This window comes from Cupressus sempervirens, chromosome 1 (genome assembly GCF_028749045.1).
Source record: "Cupressus sempervirens isolate cs-2001-9-10 chromosome 1, ASM2874904v1, whole genome shotgun sequence".
Classification (NCBI taxonomy): domain Eukaryota; kingdom Viridiplantae; phylum Streptophyta; class Pinopsida; order Cupressales; family Cupressaceae; genus Cupressus; species Cupressus sempervirens.
This window is the reverse complement of record NC_143118.1, coordinates 682578012-682597739: the sequence shown is the minus strand read 5'-3', so window position 1 is coordinate 682597739 and position 19728 is coordinate 682578012. Positions and strand designations below refer to the sequence as shown.

Genomic DNA, 19728 nt, shown 5'->3' with positions numbered 1-19728 from the left:
AACTATGAGAAAACATTCATTAATTTAGAAACTATCTAGCTGATATAAATTTATCTTTTATGCATGCATTTCTATAGGTGAAAACAGAAGCATCTAAATATTGGGTGCATCAATATATGCTGAATTTTTTTTGACTTTATATATTTGAGGATTCTCCTAGCTTATTTTAAACTTTCAAAAATATTTCTATTTGTCAACTTATTAGGATCTCAAAAATAAAAATGCATATAGCAACCCTTATTTTCTTTTTACTTAGACACTTTATCAAGGATATGAGCTATAGGATTGATCAGTATTTTTATTATGTCATCCTTACCCTTGGATGGATGTGAAAATCCATCAATATCCCTCCACAAAAAACCTACCCATCTATACATACAATCAAAATACACTCTTTTACAACATTTTGGTATATCTTTCTCATAACACAAGAAATCTCTAGTTAATTCTTCCATGTGTAGCTGAACGGTAACATTTGCATTATCTAAAGCTTGCTCCATTGTAGTTCCAAGGTTATCTACTACATAACAATCTAGCCAAGAAACATTTTGTCCTTGATCTTTATCTTCCTTCAAGAGATATTAGTGAAAGGAAGCAAAGGTGTGTGGAATTGCTTCCTACGCTAATCTTTGAGAGGACGATTATGAAAATCAAAGTGACTATTGCAAAAATCTCAAGAAATGCATAATAACATAATCAAAATAACAAAGAGCACACAAAAGAGTGATTATCATGGGGAAACCCTTCTGGGAGAAAAACCCCACCCTCTAAAACTCGCACAATGTATTATCAAACAAAGATGATTACAATACACTTGCAATGCAAGTTCTTATAGGAGCGCATCACTACAAGTTGAACTTAGAGAGACTCCTTCTAGCACCAATCTTGCAAACTAAACTCAATTACACAAAAACCTCCCCAAGCCCTCCTTTTATAGTGATTTTACAACATGGAAACCACTTATGGTTTTACAAAACCATGAGCAAAACTACCATGCCAAATGTTACCCATTTTTGACATTTACATTTCCAATATGGAAAAACAACTAGGTTAAAAATAGTAATCCTCTCCACAATTTTGTCTTTTAGTCTAGACCCCCATAAAAGTCACAAAATGAGTCATCAAGGCCGTAAAAATGACCTACCTATATTCTACTATGGACAAGACTCATTTTAAACACTCACTAACCATTTTCCAATGCATAAACAAGTGGAAAACTTCCACAAACAATTTTTGGAATTTTCTAAGAAAGGATTGCAAGGTTGAGACACATGTTTCTCAACATTCTCCCACTTGTCAAACACCTTGCAAGAGTCAGGGGATCTGAAATATCACAGACTTAATTGCTAGCGGCTGAGAGGCCCATAGACTCTAAGCACCATTTGAATTTCTTTGTGCTCACGGGCTTAGTTAATGCATTAGCAACATTCATCGAAGTCTCTACCTTTTCCAGCTTCACCTTGACATCCTTGGCCATATCTCTCATAAAATGATATTGTACATCAATGTGCTTGGTCCTCGCATGAATAGTTGGGTTCTTCGCTAGGCAGATTGCACTCTGGCTATCACTATAATTTGTCACTACACCCTGTTTGAACTCTATATCTGAACACAATCTCTTTAGCTAGATGGCTTCTTTGCAAGCATGAGTAGCTACCATATACTCTGACCCAATAGTAGACAAAGCAACCATAGCCTGTCGCTTACTCATCCAACTGATTGCACCACCAAATAATGTAAACACATATGCACTAGTGGATCTTCTTCTATCAATATCACCAACCTAGTTTGAATCCACATAGCCTCAAATATCCAAGGAATGCTCACTTCCTGTTCGATGAAAACATATTGAGTACTCTGAGGTACCCCACAAGTATCTAAAAACTCTTTTTACTGCATCCCAATGTGCTCTTCCTGGATTAGACATATAACAGGAATGTACTCCCACTACTTGGGCAATGTCTAGTCTTGTACACACCATAGCATACATCAAACTTCCAAAAACACTCTAATATGGTACTCGACTCATCTCTTCCATATCCAATGGGGATGTAGGAAACTATGAGCTAGAAAGCTTTTTTCCCATAGTAATCGGAACACTCAATGGTCTTGAATCCTGCATATTGAATCTTTTCAAAATAGTACCAACATACTTACTTTGGCCTAGCCAAAGCTTTCTATTTCGTCTATCTCTTATAATCTCCATTCCCAGAATGTGCCTTGTTGCACCAAGATCTTTCATTTCAAACTTTATTGAGAGTTGAGATTTTAACTCTACAATCAAACCTTTTCCTTTTCCAATAAACAACATATCATCAACATACAAGGCAATAACCGAGAAACCATCATCATTAAATTCGAAATATATACAATAATTAGATTTAGATCGCACAAATCCCAAACTCAACACATATGTATCAAACTTATGGTACCACATCCTAGGAATTTGTTTTAAACCATACAAGGATTTCTTCAATTTACAGACCAAATGACTTTTACCTTTCACGAAATAGTGCTTTGGCTGTGACAAGTAAATTTCTTTCACCAAATATCCATGAAGGAAAGCATTTTTCACATCCATTTGCTCGATCTCTAGGTCATAAGCTGCTGCAATAGAAAGAAAAAATCTAATGCATGTCATTTTGGCTATTAGAGAAAAAATCTCACCATAATCTACTCCCTCAACATGAGAGTAATCTTTTGCAACCAAATGTGCTTTATACTTCTCAAAAGTTCCATCTGAACCCATCTTCCTTTTGAACACCCATTTACAACCAACAAGCTTTCATCCTTCAGGCAATGGTACAAGGTCCCACGTTCGATTCCTCTTAAGAGTTTCCATTTCTTTATCCATGGCTATTTTCTAGGACTCAGAATCATTCATACCAAGAGCCTCTTCTACAGATCTTAGTTCATCAATGTTAGCATTCAATGCAAATATGCACCTCCAATCATTAGGAGAATACTCATACCTTTCAGGTGGTTTCCTTTGTCTAGTAGATCTTCGAACAAGATCTAGTTCAAGTTTAGGAGGTTTAGGTTCATGATTAGGTTCTCCCTCTTCCTCTGATGATTCAGAACTCGTAGAGCTCTCTTCAACATCTTATCTTTCTAAGGGCCTTAATTCAACTTTCTCAGGTATAGCAGGAAGTTGAATCACATCTTTCTTTTCTTTAATTTGTTCAGGCTGCACTGTAATAGAAGAAGTCTTAGTTTCTCTAAAAATAACACTTCTCGAATAAAATACCTTTTGTGCAATAGGATCCCAAAGCTTGTATCCTTTCACACCATAACTATATCCGATGAAGATACATTTGATAGCTTTGTTGTCCAGTTTTGTTCACTTCTCCTTTGGCACATGAGCATATGTCTCACAACCAAACAATCTCAAATGTCTAAGTGAAGTCTTGTGGCCCGACCACGGTTCTATTGGCATCTTATCAACAAGAGCTGATGTAGGAGACCTATTTATCAAGTAGTAGGTAGTGCCTACAACTTTAATCCAAAATTTTTGTTCTAGTCTAGCACCACTCAACATACTCCTAACCTTCTCCATCAAGGTCCTGTTCATTCTTTCTGCAACTCCATTTTGCTGTGGAGAATATGGAGTTGTCTTCTCTCTTTTAATACCACAATCTTTACAAAATGTGTCAAAAATATTGGAGAAAAATTCACCACCATTATCAGTTCTCAAGCATTTTATTTTCTTTCCAGTCTACAATTCAACCATTGCTTTAAACTCTTTGAAACAACTGAAAACTTCAGCTTTACTCCTAAGGAAATAAACCCATATTCTTCTACTAAAATCATCAATGAAAGAAACATAATAAACTGATCTACCAATAGAAGGAACATCAACTGGACCAAATATATCTGAATGAATTAGATCCAAAATACATGAAGACTTATGACAACTCGAGTAAAAATGAATGTGGTTTTGTTTACCATTGATACAATGCTCACAAAAATCAAACTCAAGATTGCAATCATTCAACCCATCAACAAGGTTCTTATTTTTCAAGGTCTGTAGGCCCTTCTCACCTGTGTGGCCAAGTCTCTGGTGCCATAACATAGTCTTTTTTGCAGGCAATTTTGATTTAGTAGACAGAGCACCCTTGGGTACCCAAAAATCACGACCATCTGTTGAAAGAGAAAATCTCTCCTTCTCCAATTGAGTAGTCTTTTTCACAATCTTATCAGAAGTACTATTGCACTTGACTGTGCATGCATCAATTTGGTACAATGTACCCAATCTACTTCCTCTTGCTATTACCATAGCGCCTATCACCATTTTTACACCTGCTTCAAAAAACTCTACATGCACACCCGCATCTATGAGCTTACTAACAGATAATAAATTCCTTGCTAGTCTAGGGATATGTAAGACACCATCAAATCTTCTAATTCTACCATTAGAAAATTTCACATGAATACTTCCACGACAAACAATATCAAGTATTGAATTATCACCCAAATACACCTTACTACAATCAAAATTTTCATACTTACTAAACTAGTTCCTATTAGGAGTCATGTGGAAAGATGCACTTGAATCTATTAACCATGCATTTTCACCTGCATGAGTGGCCAAGGCTGCAATGAAAGCATCTCCATCTTCCTTCATGGACTTAGAATCAGAATCTTGCTTCTTCTTCTTCTTCTTTTTCTTCTCCTCTTTGTAGTCCTTTTGGAAGTGTCCAGGTTTGCCACAATTCCAACAAATTGCCTTTGACTTACTAGGGGATTTGGATCTCCCCTTATTTTTGGACTTAGAATAGCCATTCTGCTTTTCATTCTTGCCTCTTTCTTTTGGTTTTTCATGAACACTCAAATCCTCTTTGGCATTCAGAGAGACCTTCCTTCTCATCTCCTCAAAAAGTAGAGAACCAACAACGTCCTCCATCTTCAAGACAACTGAAGTGCTCCCTATAGTCATCACAAGACTATCCCATGAGTCTGGCAATGAATATAGCAAGATTTGACACCTTTTTTATTCATCCATTGGCACCCCTACTAAGGTCAACTGAGTCACCAACATATTAAACCTTTCTAGATGCTCAGAAATTTGTCCACTTTCTTCCATTTTCAAGGAATACAACTTCTTCCTCAAGAAAATCTTAGTCACAAGTGATTTCACTTGATAGATCTCACTAAGCTTTTTCCAAAGCTTCTTTGTGGTAGGTTCTTCATGGACATGAATCAAAATCAAGTCTGCAAGACACAATCTGATGAGACCTTTAGCTTTTCTATCATTCACATCATATCGTGTAGCTAATATTGGATCTGTGGGCCTCAGCTTGTTCTCATCAATCACATCCCATAGATCCTGATCAGTCAACAAATCTTTCATCTTCAGCTTCCACATCTCAAAATTTGTGCCAAAAAACTTTTCAACATCAATTCACCCTAACATGCTTTTCATCTTTTAATCCTGCAACAAAAAAATGAAATGCTCTACACAAGCTCCCACTGAAACCTTGATTAGCTGAAAAAAACCCTTTACCCAACAAATAGAACCAAAACTGGCCAGGCTCTGATACCACTTGAAAGGAAGAAAAGGTGCATGGAATTGCTTCCTACACTAATCTTTGAGAGGATGATTATGCAAATCAAAGTAACTATTGCAAAGATCTCAAGAAATGCATAATAACATAATCAAAATAACAAAGAACACACAACACAGTGATTACCATGGGGAAACCCTTCTGGGATAAAAACCCCACCCTCTAAAAATCACACAATGTATTATCAAACCAAGATGATTACAATCCACTTGCAATGCAAGTTCTTATAGGAGCACATCACCACAACTTGAACTCAGAGAGACTCCTTCTAGCACCAGTCTTGCAAACTAAACTCAATTACACAAACACCTCCCCAAGCCCTCCTTTTTTAGTGATTTTACAACCTGGAAACCACTTATGGTTTTACAAAACCATGAGCAAAACTACCATGCCACATGTTACCCATTTTTGACATTTACATTTCCAATATGGAAAAACAACCAAGTTAAAAATAGTAATCCCGTCCACAATTTTTTCTCTTAGTCTAGACCCCCATAAAAGTCACAAAATGAGTCATCAAGGCTCTAAAAATGACCTACTTATATTCTACTATGGACAAGACTCATTTTAACAACTCAGGAACCATTTTCCAATGCATAAACAAGTGGAAAACTTCCACAAACAAATTCTGGAATTTTCCAAGAAAGGATTGCAAGGTTGAGACACATGTTTCTCAACAATTAGAAACTATGCTCATTAAGGAAAATAATACCAACTATCTTTTATTTAAAAGTATGTAATTTATGGATAATAAGAAGATAGTTTTAGGCAAGTTTGGTTGATAGATACCTGAGATTTTTTGATATCATCGATTAGTCGAACAGCAATTGATACATCATATTCAAACTTACTAACCCTTTGTAGAATATCATCAGGAAGAACCATGTCAATTGAAATCATTGGAAATAGTGTGACCACGGGTTTCAAAGAAGCATTAAGCGCATTCTTTAAAAATTGATCCAAAGTGGGTAGATAGTCTTTCACATTCCATTCAGAATTTTGACACACTGACACAATAAGCTTTGTCCACTGCAATAGAAAAAGCATGAAATGTGAAATATAAGATTTATACATATTTTAAATAGACACACAGTTTGATAGATGAATTTTACTAGTGACATACATGTTCTTGTATCCACTTCCGTGCACGTGGACCATGGATTTTCTCTGTTTCATTAGCTAATTCCATGTATATTTCATGGCAAAATGACCAAGTAATTTGCATATATTGGGGAAGACCATCCACCATAGACATATCCGAGCTAAGGAACACAAACACAAAATTCAAGAGTAAAGTAATTCATTTGTTAATAAGAAATTATGATTATTTTAAATAATATTGATAATTCATTGTAAGGCATTGCAATCATAAATAGAAATATAAATGTAAACTGCTAGAATTACTTGATTGGAGAAGATCGTCCACCATAGAAATATCCAAGCTAAGGAACACAGAATTCAAGAGTAAAGTAATTCATTTGTTAATAATAAATTATGATTATTTTAAATAATATTGATAATTCATTGCAAGGCATTGCAATCATAAATAGAAATATAAATGTAAACTGCAAGAATTACTTGATCAAGGCTATCTTAAAAGGTATGAGGTCATCAATAGTTCTATAACTGTCAAAAATGTCATCAACCATGGTAATCATGACACCCAATTTGACATATCCAATTCATGTGCGAGAAAATTCAAATTTGTGCAATCCGCATGAATATGCAAAGTAAAATTTGACAGGTCGATGTCGAAAAAAATCAAGTTTGTTTACACTTGCTTCATTCCACCATCTACATATTTGTATCGCACCATACATGTTCCAATATAGTTAATATTACCAGCAATCTAACATTGGCATAAGAAATTATTTCTTATAAAAAGTATTTTTAATAAAGACAAAGTGAATTTTCATATGTAAACATATCACTTACTTGGATACGATTTTGAGCTCAATTTGATGTTGGGCTTGTAGTATGTTGAAATCCAATATTGCTGCTTCCAAAATATTTTAACAAACCTCATACGAAATCCTAAAAGAAATGTAGTTAGTACAAAAAGTTAGCCATCTACCATCATACTTAAGATGGTTCCTTATATAACAAAATAAATTAGCCATAAAAATAGGAGTTGTAAGACAACATAGTTCCTGCCAAGTGTAGGCAGCACATGTTGATTTTGTAGGAATGATCTATCAAATTAGAAAGGAAAGCAATATCAATTATTAAAAAAACCTAAAGAAGAGCAATGTTTCCATCAAGATCAGTAAATTTAATAAGTAGTCTCATCTTGCAAACAAATTATATGCCTCCAAATCCTCTTGCTACCTTGTATAGTTAGCCACCTAGGCTTTGTAAGATGATCAACTACTATTATCCTTTGTAAACCTTTGCAATGTTGTACAAATAGGATAATGATTGTTGTTTAGGACTTAATATACTTTAAATTTTCATAGCAATAAATCCCAATTTGCTCCAATAATGATAAATTTTTTCAATTGCTCGAACTTGTTTTCATAAAATGAATGAAAACATAGAGTCCATCCTGACAAATCTAGTCTTTTCCAAGTACATGTTAGAAATAGTGTAATAGATTAATTCAGTGAACTAGGGAGGTCTAAAATTATCTGATTGTAGTAGTATTTTCTTGTGGACTATTTAGTGCTTTGTAGAGTATGCTGAAAGGGCTTTTTGAAAGAGAAAATTCACGAGGGAAAAAAGGTTTAGTTGAACACAAAAACTATGTATAATATTGAAAAAATTATGCTAATCTACTACCCAAAATGATTGAATAAGATTGTGAAATATAATAAGATGACAACCACGAGGCTAATATTGTGGTAGTCTTGTCTTGTATTCTATTCAAGTCTTTGTAGAGTATGCCCTAAGAGCTTTTAGAAAGAGAAACTTTAAGAGGGCAATACGGGTAGAAATGTCTTATTATAGTGGTCTTATAATACTCAAATCTACTAAAATTAGTCACATTACATTTTTACTTCATATATGATCATTTCTTTCTTGATTCAACTTCCTTATGCTTTCTAATAATGTTAACATTTATTTTTATTTTTCAAAACATAATTTTTAGAATTTGAGCTCTTTTCCTAGAAGTAAAAGGGACAATCAATGAGTATTTACAATACTAAGTTAGTAATATGTCCTAATTTAAATTTGTGGACAGCTACACATTCCTCATTAAAAGATAAGAATCTTGTGAAAGAATTGCTCTAACCTAAGTCTAGTAGAGAACCATCTTAGAAAATTTGAAGTCTAAAGGTGATGAAATTATTTAAGTAATTCAAAAATCATGTAGTAATTAATAAATTAATCTCACTTTTGTGATAAAACTTGAAGTAGAGTGGTGCTCAAATTATTTGTTTAATTTGATAATGCATACAATGATTAATAAATTAGTCTCACTTCATCAATGCTATCTTTTCTATAGCACACATTATACCTTTCTTGTCAATTTTTTTTAGATAATTATAATTTCACTGTTTTTTGTTTTGTTTAAAGTGACAGTAAAATGGATCAGCATAAATCATTCAAATACATAGAGAAAAATGAGTACAATGTTCAAGGTCCAAAAAAGCTTCCCAAATTTTTTTTTTTTCACTTCCAAATTGGACAATTTTGCAATTTATGGAAAGAAACACAAAGTTTCTTCTTTTATTTGAACTTACTATCATGTTAAAAGTACATCACATACTTGTCAATTTTTTTTCAATAGATAAAGATAAACAATAATAAACATTCAAATAAAGATCACTAACATACTAAGACACAATAACTTATCTTGAGAGAATTCTCCAACTCAAAAGGGAAATACCCAAGCACACAAAAATATACCTCTTTTATGAAATAATAGAGGTCCAAATACAATAATTCTAATTGAATTATACACTTGTTACATAAAGGAAACATATATATCATGAATTGAAAGGCTCTTCATATCATAATCAAAAGTCTCTTTAGTTTCCAAATACGAGATCCTTTATAATTTGAAATACATGCTTATTTACATGAAGCATACAAATTAATATTTCTAAACACATGTATTTTTTGTGTGCATGTATTTTCATATTTTTAAACATTTGCATCCTTTTAGGACACATGTCTTCATATAACAAAGAACAAATGGATCTCAAGAAAACCAGGACATGTGAATCCTAGGTAGGTATTCTCTTACACAATTATAAAACATCAACACTCCCTCTTAGAAAGAGAGAGAATATTCATACTTTTCTATCTCTAATGAAAAACATAGGGAGAAAAAACAACAAATTAGTGACAAAATCTCATAAAAGATTTTCTCAATAGAAAATTATCATCTCAACATGATATTCACCATGGCTAGTCCTAAAGGGTGAAATAAAAGAAAACTAATTCATGGAGTTACATGACTTGCAACATGGCTACTCCTAGAGTGTGGAACCACCATAGCTACTCTTAGAAGGTGGAGCAAGGGACCACACTAAGAACTTCTCCCTCTAAAAAGGAACCCATTAACAAGGGATTGCACCTCAAACTTCTCCATCTTAGAGAACTCATTAGCAAGGGATTGCAACTTGAATGTATCCCTGATAGAGAAGAATTCATTAGGAAGGGATCACACCTTGAACTTCTCTCTTGTAGAGAAGAAATCAATAGCAAGGGAGCACACCTTGAACTTTTCCCTTGTAGAGAATAAATTATAATAGTACATAATAAGAAATTGAATACTTCATTGTATTGTATAAATCCTTTCACAAGGTGGACCTAATAGTCCTTATTGCTCCTAATTGGGAAGATCACTAGAAGTTATCAATCGTAAGCCTTAACAAAGCAACTTTATACAACAATCATAAAGCCTATGGGTATCATCCCCACCTCAACTTTGCCTTCTATTTGGAAGGTTTCTAGGTTACCAAATATTGTGTCAAGTATTATGAATGTTTTATTGTTTTTAGTATTTCATGCATGCAATTAGATTAGATTAGCTTAAAGAGGATTAATTGGTAAATTAAGTAAAAAACATATCCATTCCTCATTCATGCCCCCTCTCAGTCACCTAGCCTACCTTATATTTCCAACAATTGTTATTAGAGAATTTGGTTCTCACTTTAGAATTTTAGTAGCTTGAGAAAAGATCAGAGGCAATGAAAATGTATAGATTGGAGAAATCTATTGAAAATGTAAAGTTGGATCTAGAATTGGCCTTGGATTAATTCAAGAAAATTAAGGAGCAACTCTCAAAATCTTTGCAAAGAAGGAAATAACTAGTATTACAAATGAATGAAAATTTATACACAGAAGAAAGAGTTGAATACATTTTCCAAGATAGAAGTTTAGATGAAGTTGATGAAGCAATCAAAGATCTACTAGAGAAAAATCTCACTTTACATGAAGAAGTTAGAAAATTAAAAAGAGAGCAAGAAATTTAGTCAATCAGAATGTGTGAAAACATTGAGAAAAAAGACACATCAATAAAAGAGAAAATATTTCTAACTAAAAGGATAGAAGAAAAGGATAATGAAATTCAACACCTATCTCCTCAACAAGAAGATCTGATAAGTCAACTCAATTATGGAAATAAAGATCTTATCAACTTAAGGACAAATAATGAAAGATTGTAGAATGATCTCAGTATGGAAAGGAGACCAATGAAAGGATGATGAAATATCAAGAAAGCATGAATCAATTAAATGATCAAACTCAAGTTTAGACACAAAAGAAAAGAAAAATTAAGCTATATAGATGAAGGTGAATAATCTTAGCGAGGAGCTTAGAAGAACAAAAGGCTTACATGTAATCATTGCATTAAAATATGACATACATCAAACAAGTGTTGAAGCAATGGTAAATAAAAATTTAGTGAAAAATATTATGGTTGTAACAACCATGGACATATAGCTAGTGAATGCATAAAGAAAACCAAGTTTTGAGGAAACTGTTTCAATTGCAACAAACAAGGACACAAATCTTTAGAATGCAAGACCAAGAAATGGAACCTAGTAGAGCAAATTATCAAAGCTATCTTTGGTTGGGATTATAACACATAGTATAGATTTCACTATTGTGGTGAGCATGGGCATATTGGAGAAAATTGCAAAAGAACTTACATCTAGAAGAGAGACCCTAAAAAGAGATGCTTTGTATGCATAGAACTAGGACATCTAGTGAAGAACTATATCAACCAAGGTAAGGTTGAAGATGAAAAGAAAGAAAAGGATAATAATATTAGAAGTCAAATGAGGTACAAATGGATAAAGAAATCTCCAGAGAATTCAAGTCAAAGTCATAAAAGTGTTGACATTCAAACTAGTTCTCAATGGAGATTAATGGAACTATGATTCAAAAGAATACATCTTATACTAGTTCTAGTCAGCAAGCAAGAATATCCAAATCAACATTCAGATGCACTGGGATCACTGAGTTAAGATGAAAGTTGAAGAAAAATCATAGACATTACCGATGTTTCCAAAATGTCCAATCAATCAAGTAAGGTGAGATATATGGTTGTCATTTATGTCAATATTTATTTTGCAATTCAATCATATTTGTTTGTGAAGGAAAATTGTCTAAGTATTAGATTGTGTTATAGTAGTATGTCAAGACTTGTCAGTAGTGGAATATTCATTTGGAATATTCTCTTGCACAATAAACTAGAGATGCATGACAAAATTCTAATGATGCATACTAGTGTTCATGTCTGTATAAGCTATTGAGATCAAGTTATGAAGGAAACAATGATGTAGTGATTTCATAGTCTAGAACAAAGCATGTTAGCAGAATAAGTTAATCGACTTCAATAATTGTTTTGATTATTAATTCTTGATGAGTCAACTCTAAAAATGATTTGTGAGCTAACTAAGGAAGAATTTATTAATATGTTTGATGTAAGGAAAGACCTTCATTTGTGAAGATAAAGTGTAAGTTCATGAGTATGGGAATGAGCAACTGAAAGCAAGTATGCAAATTATGATATGTGTGATATATATGTGATATATATTATATGCAAATGCAAATGTGAACTAAAAGGAAGATTGTCTATAGTCTACCAAGGATTTTATGAAGAACTTGCAATTAGAAGATTTGTGAAGTAAAGCAAGTGATACAATTTTTTATGTATATCTATTCTCTTGAAGAAATCAATTGTATATTTGCATGTTAGGACAATGAACTCTTCTTGCACACATTTGTATATGATCCACCAAATCCTAATAGGGTTGAAGAAACTCCTAACAAGGCTAAGGCTTCTAACAAGGCCTAGTCTCCTAACATGGTCAATATCCTTAACCAAATCCTTTGTATAGTGAATCATCTAGTGGGTTTGATCCTTATTGGGGTTTTCCCTTGGCCAGTGTTTCCCTCGTTAACAAAATATGGTGTTATGATCTCTCTTTATGTATGGTTATTTATATTGTTCAGTATTATTGGTTTAATTTCATATGCATATGGTAAAGTAATTAAAAATATCCAGTTGTGGGCAAAAAGATTTAGTATACTGGAAGTTGCGCAATTAGCAATACACATTAAACACTCAGAGAACTCTTCAGTGAAGTGCACATAGCTTAATATGGTCTATGTAAAGTTATGTGAGAAGTATAATCTCTCTATTATATAGAGATAGTATTTGGGCTAGTGGAAGATATGCATTCAATGAAAAGTACAATTTGAAAAAGATTTAAAGGACATAAATTGATTTGCAAAACATCATTTGCTTGTGCAAAGTCTTAAGTGCAAGATTGCAGTAAGACTTGGAGTACTAAAGAAATTTTTAGATACATGAATTTAGTGAAGCCCTATTATGCAACTTGAAGGTATTTTCTAAAATTGTTGAACATATTTTTAGAAATGGCAAAACAAGAATTTTATAATGTAAGCAATATACCTAGATGCAATTTCAAGAAACACCCATTTGATTCTTTGCTTGATGACCCAATTGGGGCATTTTTACAAGTTCCAAAAAATGTACTTCATGTTGAGGATATATTCATTACAAAATTTAAAGCATGCGTGACATAGAAATTCATAAGGAATTGAAGAAAATGTGCAGCAAAGATTTTTCAGTAAAACCTGAACATAGATACCTAGAATGACTTAACCTAGTTAACCATATGTTATACATGGATTTTGAAAATAATGAATGGACAAGGATAATTCTGAGCAGAGTACATGATGATTTTTTATGGTTGGGAGACTCTATCATATGTATTGGTAATGACCTAATTCACATGGTCACAAGTTTGAGCAAAAATGGATGCAATCCAGTGAACATAGATAATGTGCACAAGCTAGTTGAGACAAATCCCAATACATATTTTTATGGTAGAAATATGAAAATCAACACCATTCAAGATGATGGAGTGAGATTAATTTGTAAGATTTTTGGATATAAGTACAATTATGGGTCTAGGATAGATTTAATCCCTGTAGGATTTCTTTATGTAGCTTAATTGGCAATAAGAGGTGAAGAGGTTAATATGTGTGACATTATCGGAACACAATTATTTGATAACATATCTAGAATCAAGAAATCAAGGAGTGCAGTCTTTAGGATTGAATCCCTATTGAAACATATATTTTTTGATGCTACTAAGAAGTATCCTAGTATCACAAATTGGAATGAGAATGAATGCACAATGCATATTATCACTTGAGCATACAAAACCAAACTTGATACAGTCAGAGATAGCGATATTGACAAAATAATGAAGTCTTTCCAAGATGAAATGAAGCAAAGGTATAGGATACCTCCTATGCTAGTATCGAAGTATAAGGATGAATTATGTTTCATGGTTGAAACAAATTTCACATGTATGGAGGTAGTAATCCCTCGAGTTAAGTTCATTGAACCTATGGGTTATGAAATGAGTGAGGAATTGATTAAAGGTTATGCAAAGATAATCTTACAATATGAAGTTGATTCTAAATGTCTTAAATGGGGCACATACATTGAGAAGATGAGATAAATTAAGACAAGTTATATTATTAAGGACTCCAAGAAAAAGGTGGATAAGGTGATTGATTCTATTTTTAAATAATCAAGAATGATAAGAAATGAATTTGATGAGGTGAAAGGGATAGCTATGGAAATGAATGGTAGTGGTCAATCTAAGCTATTGACCCCTACACACATTATAGTGGAAGGACCTACTAAATAGGTCACAGTTGCATAGACAAGTGCACAAGCACCTACAAAGCCTTATGCAATAGTTGTGCGACAAAAACCTTCAATGAATCTAGTAAGGACTAAAGAGTTAACAACTACATGGAAGTATACAAGGCTTGAAAGGACCAAAAGACTTGCTAAAAAGAGTCTAAAGTAGACTACAAGTGGTCCATGCAATAAGGGAAGAACCTTGCAGATTAGTTCTTCTAAATTTGAAGAACAAATGGATGACAGACTAGTTGAGCCATTAGATCAAGAAGAAAAGACTTTAGTAGGATGAAAGAATGGAAGTTAAAGGTAGAGAATCATAACATGCAAATCATTAATGACAATAATTTTGCACAATTGAATTAGTACTATGATTTGTATAATAATATGGATAGAAGACAGCTAGAAAATGTTGTAGTTAGGAATACAATCCTAAAAGATTAAAGATTTGATAGTATAAAAGGTCAAATACTTGAAGATTTGCACAATAGGTTGCTAAATAGAAAAAGAAGAGTTGTAGAGGAAGATAAGAAAATAAGAATTAATATGGTGAAAAGGTTATGTTCTATAAATAACAAAGAAGAAATAATAGTTATTCTAAAAGGTGTAGCACCTTTATTGAGGAATAAGAAGAGATTCATTCTCCTCATGGGAGGAAATTATGAGGAAGTTAATGAGGAAACAAAAAATGCTATAGTCACATTTATGTCTACTAGGTCTAGGTAAAAGTACAAAGCTATGTCACCTTTCAAGCTGACTAATCAAAACAATTGAATTTGAGTATTTCTTTCTAAAAATTAATCATGTTCAAATATATGATCTAGATAAATTTATTTGACCTAAGAAATATATGTTATCTATTGGAATTAAGGTATATTTTTCATTAGTCCAAATACTTATTTGATTCTAAATGCTTACCAAGCTCATCACTCAGTCTACAGTTTATACCGAGCATTCCCTTGGAAACTAAGAATATGGGTAGTTCAGTAGTGTTTACCAAGTTCATAATGGTTACTAAGCAGAACAATGTTCTCCAAGAAGTTAATGGTCACTGAGCTTCACAGTGTTTACCAAGTGATCAAGGTAAATGAAGGACTTAGTGTTTACCAAGTGATCAAGGTAAATGAAGGACTTAGTGTTTACCGAGTGATCAAGGTAAACGAAGGACTTAGTGTTTATCGAGTGATCAAGGTAAACAAAGGACTTAGTGTTTACCAAGTGATCAAGGTAAACAAAGGACTTAGTGTTTACCGAGTGAACAAGGTAAATGAAGGAATCAATGTTTATCAAGTGAAGAAGGTTATCAATGGATTTAGTTTTTACCGAGTGACATAATATTCACCGAGTCACCAATGGTTATCGAGTTCCAAGCTACTTAGAGTAATTAGTATGGACCATGCCTCTACTCCTACCAAGTTCATGATGATGCAGTGTATTGTAGTGGATGCCGAGTATCAGAAGGTCATCAAATCAACTTGAGAATACCGAGTTTTCTACTATCTGGCCAACTCAGTAATGTTTTGATTCACTTGTGTTTGGCCGACCTTACCAGTGTAAATATTAGAATGGTATATATGTAATGTATTATATCATTTTTAAAAGATGAAAAAATGATTTGTATCTTTGAATTGTTATATTTTGAGAAGAATAAAAGAGAATCAATGGAAGAATAGAGGAATACAGCAAGGTCAACATAGATGCAAAAAAGTTATATCTATCACATCAGGTGATCAATGCATAAAGGATCTTATCAGCAATCAGTTGTAATGAAATCCACTGCTTCATCCTAATAGATGAATTAGTTTGTAAATCCTTTAATAGGGTAGACTTAATAGTCTTTTGTAAATCTTTTTATAGAGTGCATACTTTATTGTATGTTTGTAAATCCTCTATCAAGGTGGATCTAGCAATCCTACTTGCTCCTAATAGGGCAGATCACCAGAAGTGATCATTGTAAGCCTTAACAAGCCAAATTTATACTACAGTATTGAAGTTTTTTGGGCATCATCCCCACCCTTATTTTACTTTCTAATTGGAAGGTTTCTAGGTCATCAAATTAGTGTGTTCATGTGTTATGAATGTTTATCTTTTTATGCATACAGTAGATTAGATGGATGGATGGGGAATATGTTATTATACTGAATTGACTTGAAGTTTTAGAGTTACTGATTCACCCCTCCCCTCTCAGTAACCTTGTTAGTCTTAATTATTTCCAACAATTGGTATCAGAGCATTGTGGTTCTCTAGATAAAATTTGACAGCTTGAGCAAAGATCAAGGACAATGGAGATATTCAGACTTGACAAATCTATTGAGAATGAAAAGCTAGATCTAGAAATAGCCATGGCTCAACTCAAAAAAGAAAAGGAGCATCTTTCTCAATCTCTAAAAAGAAGAAAGGAACTTGCAAGACAAATGAATGATCATCAGTATGTTAAAGAAAATATTGAAGACCTTTTACCATCAAGTAGCTCAAATGAAGCTAATGAAGCAATCAAGGAACTCCTAGCAATGAATGGTTCTTTGCAGGAAGAAGTAAGAAACCTTAAAAGAGAACAAGAAATCCAATCCATCAAGCTATGTGAAGTTTTGGAATAGAGAAACAAGGAAAATGAAGACTTATAGGTAAGAAATAATCAATCCCTTCATCATGAAAATCTTATAGGTCAACTATCTAATGCAGATGAAGAAATTGTAAATTTAAGATCTGAGAATGAAAATTTGAGAAATGATTTAATCACTGAAAGACAAATCAATGCAAGCTTACAAAGTGATCTAAGATCTGAAAGAAAAAAAAATGAAAGTTTGGAAAATGACTTAAATATTGAAAAGCAAGTCAATGAAAGGATGTTAAAATCTCAAACAGATATGGATCAATTGAATCAGCAAAATGAGCAGAATCTTCATAGACAAAAAGGTAAAGCAAGCCTTGGATACAATGAAGAAGGTGAATCTTCCAAACAAGGTACCCAAAGGAATCAAAGACCCACTTGAAATCACTATGGCAAGATAGGTCACACATCTAATAGATGTTGGAGCAATGGTAAAGGAAAATTCAATGGTAAATGCTACAATTGCAATCAACATGGTAACAAAGCCAATGAATGCAAAGAGAAACCAAAATTTGAAGGCAAATGTCACAAATGCAAGAAACAAGGTCACAAGGCATCTAAGTGCAGATCTAAATCATTAAATTCAGCAGAACGTATTGTCAAAACATTATTTCATTGGGACTACAATACTTGGTGCAGATGTCACTATTGTGGAGAATATGGACTCATTGGAGTAAACTACACAAGGCATCACCTAAGGAAGAAAGATACTACCATAAGATGCTATACATGTATCAAACTTGGTCATATATCCAAGAATTGCATGAACATAGGAAGATTTGAAGATGAAAAGAAAGCCAGAGCTGACAAAATTCAAAAACATATGAGACAACTGTGGATTCCTAAATCTACTGAACCAGAAAGTTCAAATGATGGCAATGTCACTCAAGAAATGGGTGACTCCACCATTTCTAATTAGACTCATCAAGGAGGATCAAGGACTACATGTTCAAGTTATATCCTAAGCAGTTCTAGAATGAAGGAGTGCAAATAACAAATTAGTATTTCAGATACAAGACATAGTTCACTGTGATGCATCTACCGAGCAAGGTTGGTCTCAGACTTAATTGAGCTTGGTCAAGAATATAAAAGGTTTTGTTTGTTCACCGAGTTTTAAGGTTTATCAAGTAAGTTGATGACTATCTAAAAAATCCTAAGTCATCTCAGCTACCTTCATACCTGAGCATTAATGACAAAATTTTCATCAAAAAGGCAGAATATGATCTCATTTTTTACCATGAATTTAGAATATACAGAGCAAAGAGATTTCTAAGAGCACGCAAGTGAGTTCAAGTGATTTGAAGTGATTTTTGAGTGAAGAATTTATTTTATGAAATCATTCACGCATAGAGCAGTAATGGCATCTGCGAGCACCAGCAGTAGCAAGGTGAAGAGGGGCTCTAAAATGGTTGTGAAGGGAGTCGAATGGAAAGCACCTAGCTTCAAGCTCGTTCCTGCCATAGTTGAATCACTCAACTTGCATGGAGCTCAATCAAAAATTCCACCAAAGGTACTCCTATAAAAGAATCTCTAGAAAATTGAATCTAGTTTCTAAATTACTAGCACTTATCTCAAAAAATTAAAAATTGATTGGTCAAAATTTTGAATATTAATAAAATATTACAAAAATTTCAAAAATAAAATACGAAGTAGACGTATTTCTGACCACCTTAATCAAAACCAAATGATAATATTTTTTAATAATATTCTAGATATAAGTAGTAGACTCATGCTTGGATTTGACACATATTTTTGGGTATTTTTGTTCTTAATTAATAATTAATAATTAATTTTTTTCTTTAGTATTTTTAGAATAAAAAACTCGTATTTGACAACCTTAACTAATTGAAAACTCTGTAAAATTCAATTTTTCATTTTTTTCCCTTATAGTAGAAGAAACATAGAATGTGATGCATCTTTTGGATTTAAAAAATATTGTACCATTTGAAAGTTATAATTTTTGTGAAGTAGTGTGTTTGTCAAGACTTTTCTACATAACTCCATTAGAAAATAAGTAATAATTACTTACTAAACTCATAATTTGACAAACCTTACATTTATGGAAAGATAAAAACATTCTTAAGAAAGCATTTTTATCTCATCAAATTTTGGTGAAAAAAAAGTCGTTAGATATATGTTTGAAGTAAAAATCATAGAAAAATAGGCCAAAAGCACATTTATAGGATGTTTTTTCGTTTAGTATTAGGGTGGGTGTGAAAAAAGTTGGAATAGATTTTGAAATAGTTTGAGATATTTCAAAACTAAATATTTTTTTAGATCGCCACTTTTTGGCACACCATGATCATGCACATACCTTGTTCAATATTTAAAGTAGTGGGGACATTATTTAGTAACCAAGGAGTTTTTTTTTGTATACCGATCATAAGACTTTACAATATTTGGAAAGTCAT

At 32.9% G+C, this 19728-nt stretch overlaps 1 pseudogene; it reads right to left on the bottom strand.

The window, feature by feature from the left end:
• Positions 1-248: 248 nt before the first annotated feature.
• LOC149579748 (sesquiterpene synthase Cad-like) overlaps positions 249-19728 on the bottom strand; it is a 111169-nt pseudogene continuing 91689 nt past the window's right edge.